We start from the raw sequence: 12,630 nt of genomic DNA on the forward strand, positions 1-12,630 counted from the left end.
AATTTCGGGCTAACTGTATCAAGGACACCTCAAGGTCAACCAACACTAATGCAATGTATTAGTTGTTGGTACATCGATCTATCAAAATGTCACAATATTGGGTAGTAGACATTAGTAAGTAGGACACTAGCCACCAACAAGAAACCTTGATGTTGGCGATGAGCACCACTAGGCCAACCGTTCACCTTAGGGGCACTGGGAGGTGGTTTTGTACCATGTGCACAGTCTGTACTATTACTTAACCAACCAAAACCACTCGTATGCCCTGGGATGATAATGGTGTTTCTCCTTAGATGATGTCCAAGGCCCCAAACAAAGCCATCCTTGTCTAGGGGCAAAATTATCCTCACATTAACACCCATACAACATCTATATTACTTTGGTTTATAATAATGGTTTACAACATCTATATTATCCTCACATTAACCATTCACCTTAGAGGCACTCGGAGGTGGTTTTGTACCATGTGCATAGTCTATATTATTACTAAACCAACCAAAACCAGTCGTAGGCCCTAGGATGATAATCAGATATTATTACATGCCATGTCAAGCTTGTCCTCGATATTAGCATATCGTCCTACATTATCCGTTAGCTCATCTAGATAGGGGGTTCAAGGACTCTCACTCCATGGTTGGGGACTATAGTCCATCAAGTCTAGGTCAAATTTTGGGCTAACTGTATGAAGGACACCTCAAGGTCAACCAACACTAATGCAATGTATTAGTTGTTGGTACATCGACCTATCAAAATGTCACAATATTGGGTAGTAGACATTAGTAAGTAGGACACTAGCCACCAACAAGAAACCTTGATGTTGGCGATGAGCACCACTAGGCCAACCGTTCATCTTAGAGGCACTGGGAGGTGTTTTTGTACCATGTGCACAGTCTGTATTATTACTAAACCAACCAAAACCACTCGTACGCCCTGGGATGATAATGGTGTTTCTCCTTAGATGATGTCCAAGGCCCCAAACAAAGCCATCCTTGTCCAGGGGCAAAATTATCCTCACATTAATACCCATACAACATCTATAATCCTTTGGTTTATAATGATGGCAAATAGTGCTCCCCATCACCTAAATGTGCAAAAAGCCCCAACTAACCTACATGCCATGTCAAGCTCAATGTCCTCGATATTAGCATATCATCCTACATTATCCATTAGCTCATCTAGATAGGGGGTTCAAGGACTCTCACTCCATGGTTGGGGACTATAGTCCATCAAGTCTAGGTCAAATTTCGGGCTAACTGTATCAAGGACACCTCAAGGTCAACCAACACTAATGCAATGTATTAGTTGTTGGTACATCGATCTATCAAAATGTCACAATATTGGGTAGTAGACATTAGTAAGTAGGACACTAGCCACCAACAAGAAACCTTGATGTTGGCGATGAGCACCACTAGGCCAATCGTTCACCTTAGGGGCACTGGGAGGTGGTTTTGTACCATGTGCACAGTCTGTACTATTACTTAACCAACCAAAACCACTCGTATGCCCTGGGATAATAATGGTGTTTCTCCTTAGATGATGTCCAAGGCCCCAAACATACCCATCCTTGTCTAGGGGCAAAATTATCCTCACATTAACACCCATACAACATCTATATTACTTTGGTTTATAATAATGGCAAATAGTGCTCCCCATCACCTAAATGTGCAAAAAGCCCCAACTAACCTATATGCCATGTCAAACTTGTCCTCAATATTAGCATATTAACTAGATTTATTATTTCTTTGTGACTCAAGTTAAAAAGTGGAAATACAAAATATTTAATAAATGAGAGAAAATATTATTTCAGGGGTGTTACCAAGCCTATTACTTGAGGTTTTATATAAGACAAGTATATATTGCTAGAAAAATAGAGATAGGGAGTAATTAATAAATTCTTAAATTCCTTATGTGAAATAAAGAAAAAACTGTACTTTTAGCTTTTTTAATAACCACTAAATTCTTTATTTGAACTACTTCCTTATTTGAAATAAGGAAAAATCTCTAATTTTTTTTCTTTTAGTAATTTCTAAATTGCTTATTTGATATTAAAAAATAAAAAATAAAAAATGGAAATTTTACTTACAATTCCATTCCAAATACCAACCTGCATCTACTGCACTATTTTGTCAGCAAATACATGCACGATTTTGTGAGTAAATGTTAGTAAGAATAAAGTTGCTCATAATAAACTAACCGTTGACCCCTCCACATCATCTGATCTGATTAGATCATCACTCAGTATAAATAGAGCAGTTCTGATCTCAGGATTGTTCCCGCCACAACTGCACTGTTAAACTTACTTCCATGCACGATTTTGTGAACAACTGCTGAAATTTACAAGTGCAGTTCAGAATATCCTCTTTTGGAAGCTAGAGTTCATGAAAAATACAGGTACTCCTCATTGTACTCACTTTTTTAAACAGAGAACAATTGTGCAATGACTGGCATTTTACAGACGTGATGTCTTAATTTGGTTGATAAATGCTCTGTTTTTCGTATATATATATCATCAATTTGTGTAGTACATTTGATAATTTCATTGAAAATTCATTTCACATTGGTTGGTTAGTTGCAAATTTGTTTGCCTACAATAAGTTTTTTTTAGGATTGGACTGAAGTGGTCTGAATTTTTTTTTTTTTGTCAGTTACCAATCCATGACCTAGAGGTGCAGCTCCACCATTGTCACGCTTTCAAGTCAATACCTTTGCTGCTAGCTATGTCCTGTGGTCTAGCCTAGCAGCAAGTCTGGCCTCTGATCTTCAGTCAACAAATACTGTCAATGCAGTAGTATAAGTCGTATAAGGACTTGACTCAATCTGAGTGTACTGATTTGAACTTTGGTCTAGGACAGATTTCATTAATATAATATGACTGTAGGTTACCAACCTTATAAACAGTCCTCAGGAATAGTTTCAATCACATTGCTGTCATCATCATGTTGCCTCCTTGCTGTGATGAAGAACCTTCTTTTGGGACAGCGAAGGAGCCTCTCTTCACTGTGATTTAATCCCTGTGAGTGCACCTTTTCCATGCCCCAAAATTGTCCCTCAGCATTGACTTCATGTGGATTTGTTAGAGGTTTGTTGTCTACATTTCCTTTTAAAAATCTAGTGCATGAATGATTGTCCACATGTTCATGGAGAAGATAGATATGGGAAAACTCGCTTTAAACTTTACAAAATACATTAAGGCAATTTCTGTTCGAACTATCTGTCTATCTAGTTATATGTGTTTGTCTTTATGAGAAGCAAGAAAACCTTTTGGCCAGGAGGTAGAGGGGAGACAGGAGAATGTCTATGATAACTTACAGTCTAGAAAATAGATAGCACATGTTGTTAATGATGTCAAGAAGAGTCTACCTCTTCTGCATTCGGTAGTCTCAATAAAGGAACCATGTCATCTTTCAAAGGCCTCCAAGAAAAAAATGAGAATGGCAAGGAAGTAATTCCACTACCTGGGTTTGGTATTTTGTTTCTTCCACCTTGCAGAAATTAAATGATCAGCATCGTTGTTTCATGGACTGTCAATAGGGAGCAGATCAAAGAGGAAGAGGAATTCTTTAACTATTCATGCAACTACTGCATGGGCACCTAGAATTAGCTATGATAGGAATCCATAGACTGTGCCCTTACAAGCTTGGGTGAAGATGGCTCAACTTAGTTGTCAGAAGAACAATTATTTTCTCGGCCAATGAGGTAAATTGGATTCACCTTTATGATAGCATGAATACTAGTATTATTTCTTCATATGATTTCCATTCACATCTTATGATAAATAAATGTCTTTCAACTATTTGAATCACGGTACAATCACTACCTTGACTGCTTTAAAGGAAATTCACTACTCAAATGAATTTGGTTAGCCCTCCCTAAATACGATTGTGGGAAGATTTGCTTTTGCATGAAATAATGTTAATTAATTATTCTTACATCTAGCCTTAATCATCACAGAACATGCCAAATTGCTATTGGCATAGCATATCCAATCAAGGAAAGTCCAAGCCATCAATTCTCCAAACTAGTACTGAATTGCACACAGCAGTAGTGCCATGCTGAAAACTAAATTATAACTGAAAACTGCCACAAACATATTAGACGGGTCCAATAATATGAACTAATTAGACGGGTCTTTCTATATACGATGTTCATATAATAGAGATAAATATCGAAATAAATAGATTGCTAATTGCTTCCGAAGACAACAAAAATAATTCAGAGACCCCAATTCACCAGCGTAATTAGTTCATTGGTCCAACTTCAGGGTTTTACCAAGTTGCAGACTGTCATTCTGGGAATATAAATGATAAATTATAATTAAGCAAATGCTGGCACACATCCGACCATACTACATCAGTCCCTTTTTCTGTTCCTCCATAAATAATGCTGATATACTAGAGATAAAAATGAATATCAATAGGGTATTTATTACTTCCAAAGGCGGTGAAAAAACTTTTTAATGGTTTATTGATTCCAAATGGAAATGGATACAATAAATCTGTAGATGGATATTCAACTCTTTTCAAAGCAAAATAGCCTCCGAGCATGACCTGTACAAATATTAAATAGCCATCAATTCTCCAAACTAGTACTGAATTGCACAAGGATTATAACAATATAAACTCTGTTCAAGGAACACTGAGCAGCATTGTTCATAAAATGCCATTTCTCACCTCAGCACAAGCACAAAACCGAATCATCTCTATGGTGTACGCTTGTGCTGAAGAAGCCACAAATGCACATAAAGATGCACCCTAAATAGATGTGCTAATACCTTTCCGTTCATCCAATGAAGGTAGGTTGGCCCTCAGAGTTGTTTTGAGATTGCATGAAGAGAAGGCTGGTACTTTGCCACTGAATTTAGGATCATTCAGCCTATTTGGAACATCTGGAGCTCCTTCTATTAGGGGATCTCCCTTCTACTAATTATTTCCAAAGCTCATATTTCATCTCAAATTCTGGGCTGTTTATATATTGTGTCATCCTTTCTTGTCTTCCTCATTGCAGTCTTTTATTATCAGGTGGAAATGTGCTTCTGAATTGGGTCTACATGGTCTTCTAGCATATGAATGGGACAATTTTGTTAAGAATCTTATTCTCAAAGGTCTAATCTTATCATAGGAGGATGGTTCAATTGCTTGTGCTTGGAACACCTCATTTGGGAAAATAACTTCTTGCCATGCCTATAATTCTATATCAGCATGTTCTTCCCTTCCCATGGTAAATTGGTGGTATAATAAGTTCCGGGACTGGCTTATTGCTCCAAAAATGAAATTATTCATATGGTTGGATTTAGAGAATTAGATATAAACATGGGACCCTCTATTGTGCAAAGGATTATCTAGGCCAAATATATGTATCCTCTATTCAAAGGACTTTGAATATGTCAATCACTTATTTTTTCTGTGTGATTTTTCCATGGAACTTTGGACTGCAACCGTCAATATTTTGGACCTTGTTCCAATGTATCATATTGACCATTTCCTTTTCTTATGTGAGAAAAACATGGGTAATTGTAAATCCTTTCCTATCTTCATCGCTTGGGGTGTCTAGAAGGTTCAGAATAAACATATCTTTGAAAGCAGAGATCTCTGACATCCTGCCTCATATTATGGGTTTCTTCTCTGTATTTCAAGCCTTTGAATCCTCCTCGTAGTCACTCCTTATGCTTCCCTCATAGTCCTCTATCTATCCTCCTCGTAGTTTGTTGCAGCACATTAGTCTACCAATCTATGATACTATCTATAGTTGAGCATCAATCAGATTGGTGGCATTTTGAGTTATGCTTGTGGAACATTTGATCCTTGGTACATATTGGATTCTCTCTAGACTATCTAGATTCTAGAGTATGGAAGATGATGTTAGGAACAATTCTAGAAAGGGCCAGGACTTTAAATCAGGATTACATAAGAAACCCTGACATAATCAAATTTGAAGCAAGCTACTCTAGTAGGTCCTGAAGCAGTTAAAATTTGGTAATAACGGTCTCAATATGAGAAAACTTGAAAGTCTCTTTTCTTTTCAGTTAAGAGAGAACCAGCCCCTTTGTGCAACCCCTATAATCATAAGGAACAGTGATTGAATCCTTGGAAAGCCCAGATTTTGTGATGCTTGAATAAAAGGGACCTTCATAAATTGGGTTCTATTCATAGCCTCTGTTCTGTTTATGTTAGGCTCCTTTAAAAAAAATACAATTACTACACATTAGTGCAAGGATCCAAACAATCATTGCAACAATTGTAATATTGATGGTTTCATTGGATATAAGTGTTGAAAGCTACATTTAGGGTTGAATCCAAATAAATATAGTTTTTCCAAGAAGAATAACATATTAGATATGGATTCATTCAACCTAATAGAGTGTAGCATGGATGTAAATGAGAAGACTGTCTACACCTCAGTGCAAAAGGAGTTGAATATGAATATCCTTCATAGCAAGGAAGAGAATGAGATGACTAAATTATTCCAGATTAATACTCAAGTAAAAAATACCACGGTGGATGCTCTATTCGATTTTGATTCATTGGAAAAACTCACAGCAAAAAATCAAGTCAACAAGCTTGTGTTAGATGTTCATGATTATTTGAACCACTATCCATTGGAATGGGTGAATAGAGATGTAGAGCTCAAAGTCACTAAATAGTGTAAGGTCAAGTTTACTATAAGTGCATATTTTATGAAATGGATTTATATATAATACTCCTTGATGTGTGTGGTATAGTGTTTGGAAGCCCTTACATGTACACAAGGGATTGATCTTCATGATCAGGGAAAACTAGCACTTATTGATCAAGGATGGGGAAGTATTTCATCATCAATGTGGAAAAAGGTAAGTAGAAGGTCTCTCTAGTAAGTTCCAACCAAGCCAAAAATCGATCACTTTTAGTGGAAAATTTGTATTATTTTTCTTGAGAGATAATCAACCAAGGGATGAATTAGTAAAAGGAATCCATAGAGAGATGTAATGAAGAGCAGAAATAATAGTTAGAGGATTTATTGTATGTGTATAGAGAAGTGCTCGAAGAGCCTAAATATTTACCAACTAAAAGGGAAGTGGGGCACAAGATACAATTGTTTCCTAATTCCCCATTACCAAATATTGGGTTGTATGGATAGTTTATTTTGGAAGGAGATAAAGTGAAGAAACATTTGCAATAACTACTAGAGTAGGGAGTAATTAGACAAAACACATCATCATATGGGTCACATAGCATCATAGTTCCCAATAAGGATGGGACTTGGTGAATGTGTAACGAATTTACTTTGGAAGGAGATAAAGTTAAGAAACAATTGCAATAACTACTAAAGTAAGGAGTATTTCAACCAAGCACATCATCTTGTGGGTCACTATCATCATCATACCCAACATAAACATAAACAGAACAGAGGCTATTGATAAAACAGTCACTATCATCATAGCAGTGAAAGTTTGCTACCTGTGAACAATGAATGAAACCAATATCTAGTGGTAACAACAACCTCCAAACACGTTAGAAGGCAGTGAAGTTACAGGGCTAACCTGGTCATGACAAGGGTCTCTAAGATGCGTTTGGTGTGGTGAGACCCCCACAACACGTGGAGATATTTCCTTAACAGAGGTTGATCATGATGCTAGCTTGGTTCAAGGTTCATATACTTACTCTGTTTGTTCTGCTGCTACGTATGCATATATATGCTCTTAGGTATACTACTAGGGCAAATTATCCATGCTTACAAGTAGTGGAAAGACTGAACTGTAAGTCCCATCATAAGTAGTCAAAATGGCCATAGATTTTGTTCAATAGCACAATGCCTGACCTGCAAAACATAAACCCGTTTGTTAATAACATCTGGAGCTCCTTCTATTAGGGGATCTCCCTTCTACTAATTATTTCCAAAGCTCATATTTCATCTCAAATTCTGGGCTGTTTATATATTGTGTCATCCTTTCTTGTCTTCCTCATTGCAGTCTTTTATTATCAGGTGGAAATGTGCTTCTGAATTGGGTCTACATGGTCTTCTAGCATATGAATGGGACAATTTTGTTAAGAATCTTATTCTCAATGGTCTAATCTTATCATAGGAGGATGGTTCAATTGCTTGTGCTTGGAACACCTCATTTGGGAAAATAACTTCTTGCCATGCCTATAATTCTATATCAGCATGTTCTTCCCTTCCCATGGTAAATTGGTGGTATAATAAGTTCCGGGACTGTCTTATTGCTCCAAAAATGTAATTATTCATATGGTTGGATTTAGAGAATTAGATATAACCATGGGACCCTCTATTGTGCAAAGGATTATCTAGGCAAATATATGTATCCTCTATTCAAAGGACTTTGAATATGTCAATCACTTATTTTTTCTGTGTGATTTTTCCATGGAACTTTGGACTGCAACCGTCACGTTATTTAATATTTTGGACCTTGTTCCAATGTATCATATTGACCATTTCCTTTTCTTATGTGAGAAAAACATGGGTAATTATAAATCCTTTCCTATCTTCATCGCTTGGGGTGTCTAGAAGGTTCAGAATAAACATATCTTTGAAAGCAGAGATCTCTGACATCCTGCCTCATATTATGGGTTTCTTCTCTGTATGTCAAGCCTTTGAATCCTCCTCGTAGTCACTCCTTATGCTTCCCTCATAGTCCTCTATCTATAAATGTAGGTTTCTTTGATGATGCATATCATTTAGGTGTATGTGGAGGGGGTGCCATCAGTTTCCTCCCTAGAAATGGGTCTTATCATATTTGGTTGAATATTGGTTCAGAGTCTAATACCAAGGCAGAGGTTTCTGTAGTTTGGGCCCTTTTATATATTGAAACATCATTGAACATTATCTCCTGTCAGATTTATGGAGATTCCAAGTGTGTGATGGACTGGATAATGGAGAAGGGGAATTTTAAGGTTCTTTCCCTCAAGCACTAGATGTAACATATTTAAATTCTTAAGGGTCTCTTTCATAATCTATTATTCTAGCATATTTTGAGGGAATGTAACCAACATGCGGACTATATGTCCAAAAAATATCTACGGGTGGAGGAAGGCCACTTTTTATTTGAAGAACCAGGAGGCTTACAATTATTGAGAAGGGGATATGTTCATATCCCCAGTGATCTTCAGTTGGCTCACTTCTTTTGATATGTCAAGAAATTCTATCCTTTTTGTCATCTTATGAATAAAATATTTTTGTTTGAACTGGTTATTCTTGTTTGTAACTAGGATTTTAATGTTCCATACTATCCGGGTTTTTATCTTTTTTAGTAATTTTATCCATCTTCTACAAAGTTTATAGATGTTCTTTTCATGTCCATTTTTGGTCCCTGTTAGTTAATTTTGTGATGGATGTTGTTGTTGGCATTGGTGATGTCCATACCTTTGAGGTTTTTTTGGGTCATATATATGTAAATGTACTCCTCTTTCTTAATGAAAAGGATGATTTCTCTTCTCTAGAAAATATTACCCTATAAAAGGGTTGGTGTTTAGGAGTAACGAGACTCAGCAACTTTACAGTTACGAGTCAGACTAACCCATATTCCTGTACTCTGTTTTCCGACATGACAAAGTGATAAACAGAGGAAATGAAGATTTTTTGAATATTTCCACCATTGATACAACCCATATGCAGTTCTAGGCAGGTAGAAACCATGTTTCTACCCCAAAATATCAACCATATGAAAAGGATGATTGAGTACATGGAGGCAAGGCTTGACCCTAACCTCCTCCTTCAGGGCTCCTGATATTTCTCAACAAAATATGGCAGTGAAAGTTTGCTACCTGTGAACAATGAATGAAACCAATATCTAGTGGTAACAACAACCTCCAAACACGTTAGAAGGCAGTGAAGTTACAGGGCTAACCTGGTCATGACAAGGGTCTATAAGATGCGTTTGGTGTGGTGAGACCCCCACAACACGTGGAGATATTTCCTTAACAGAGGCTGATCATGATGCTAGCTTGGTTCAAGGTTCATATACTTACTCTGTTTGTTCTGCTGCTACGTATGCATATATATGCTCTTAGGTATACTACTAGATATACTACTGGAACTAGAACTGCTAGTGCTGCTTCAAAAAAAATTAGTGAATTAGCAATAACATATTAGTGAGCTTGAGTGGACCCTCAGGGGGACTCTACACCAGCTAGGATCTGTCCACCTAACTATTTTCAACATCATGCAATGCCAAAAAAAAATTACAGTCTATTCAAGAGTGATTAAAATCTATATTTATCTTTTCCATAGATCAGACACTGACACACAAGACAGAGTTCCGAGTCATCATTGTGCTCATACAAAATAAAAATTCAACCTTTCTTACACAAAGGCACAAAAAGAGTTGACAATCGCAGGCATAGTAGAAAACATATTCACATTTAGAATCAATTTTGACAAATGACGTCCATTTGCAGAGTTTTGCGTACCACCACCTTTACACATTAAGCTTTGCTCTTAGTATCCTTCTCTACATACACGAAAAAGTTGTCTCCCATAGATTTTTCTCTGATGGCTATTTACTCTCACATTTCTGACTTGATCTAACGTAATTCTCCATCTGCTGTACCCACTCCCATGAGAGAACTGTCTTACAAAATTATATCAAATTTAGCCAATTATCAAACCATAGGTCAATTGGGTGTAGCTCCAGTTATTGAGTAAGGGTTCTTGCTTCAGAGAACTGCAACTTCCACCTTCAGATTTCCAGAAGAAGGTGATCATGTTTCTGACTCATTTACAATAACGACTGCTTCGGAAGTCTGTCTTAATTAAGGGCTAATCGATACCATAATTCTGAGCCTCAATGTTTCAGCCATTGTCTCACCTAAGTGACATCAATAGGGACCGCAGGCATATAAATGTAAGCTATTAAGAAATCTAAAGTTTTCTATTGAGGCAAATTTCCAGAATAATATCAAGCCAAGTGAATAACTCTAATATTGATTTTCATGACTTGCTTCAGAATTTTGCTCACGGCTGTAATGGCTTTTCCTGGTCAAGGATGATTCAGAGATCTGAAATGGATCCATGCATGAAATTAGGTTCATAACTAAGGCTGAAAATATATCCCTTGGTCCTTGAAATAATCCAGTATGACAATAGCTAATGAATGCCCTTCAATTTACTTAGGATTCTGCTTCAGACTTGATGATACAAATAGTAAAGTTCAGGATTTGAAGACAGCAGAGTTAAAGGATCTCGAATTGTTCAAAGTATTGAGTAAGGGTTCTTGCTTAAGAGAACTGCAACTTCCACCTTCAGATTTCCAGAAGAAGGTGATCATGTTTCTGACTCATTTACAATAAGGACTGCTTCGGAAGTCTGTCGTAATTAAGGGCTAATCGATACCATAATTCTGAGCCTCAATGTTTCAGCCATTGTCTCACCTAAGTGACATCAATAGGACCGCAGGCATATAAATGTAAGCTAAGGCATATAAATGTAAGCTATTAAGAAATCTAAAGTTTTCTATTGAGGCAAATTTCCAGAATAATATCAAGCCAAGTGAATAACTCTAATATTGATTTTCATGACTTGCTTCAGAATTTGCTCACAGCTGTAATGGCTTTGTCCTGGTCCAAGGATGATTCAGAGATCTGAAATGGATCCATGCTTGAAATTAGGTTCATAACTAAGGCTGAAAATATATCCCTTGGTCCTTGAAATAATCCAGTATGACAATAGCTAATGAATGCCCTTCAATTTACTTAGGATTCTGCTTTAGACTTGATGATACAAATAGTAAGTTCAGGATTTGAAGACAGCAGAGTTGAAGGATCTCGAATTTATAATACACTGATAAGACATTTATTTATCATAAGATGTGATTTTATAAGTGGTCTGAATTTATTTTTGGTTTGACATACACTGATATAGATCATCAGTTCGAGGTGTCCTTCAGAAACCTGACTCCTTGATGCATTTGTTAGTGCTTCCGCTTGTTATTAGTTGCTTGTCCCTATCTGCAGGAAAAATTTTAATTTCTATGGACCTCTTCACTTAGAAAAACACAAACGTATGGTCTTGATCTCCATTGAATCCATTCCTCTAGTTCCATAGTGTTGGCATAAATAATTTTAGCTACTGCCTGCTCTTTGGGTATCCCTACAATTCTGTATACCGTGGCTCAATGCAGTGATGATTCAGACAAGTGTATAATGTGATTTGAAGGACACCTTATCTCATTTGCAGTGAACATTGATATAAACTAGTGCGTAATGAGATTTCATGTTTCTTACTATACTCTGTCTTCAAATTAACAGTCCATCCATGCTGCATAACAGTACCAGTTTCTTGATGATCCAACCATACTCTGTCTTCAAATTTAACAGTCCATCCATGCTGCATACAGTACTATTGTTCTGGTGATCAACCATCATGGATTGCAGCTTATGGTAATTCCATTTTTAAGTGTTTGTTAGTAGTACTTTCCAATCAGGGAATTCCTAAACCTTAATTTGTTGTGTTAAATTCAAAGATACTTTCAATCAGGGATTCCTAAACCTTAATATGCATGTTACATTCAAAAAGGAAAAAATGAACTTACTCTGAAGGCAGTTGTCCTTTCAATTACCACACTTCGAGAACTATCATTCATTTTACTTCAAAGTGGGAAGAGGTGAAATTTTAGCCTACCAAGACTTTCAGTGAGAAGAT

This window comes from Pinus tabuliformis, chromosome 1_1 (assembly GCF_031772625.1).
Source record: "Pinus tabuliformis cultivar Carrire ecotype Pingquan chromosome 1_1, CPIR1, whole genome shotgun sequence".
NCBI classification, from domain to species: domain Eukaryota; kingdom Viridiplantae; phylum Streptophyta; class Pinopsida; order Pinales; family Pinaceae; genus Pinus; species Pinus tabuliformis.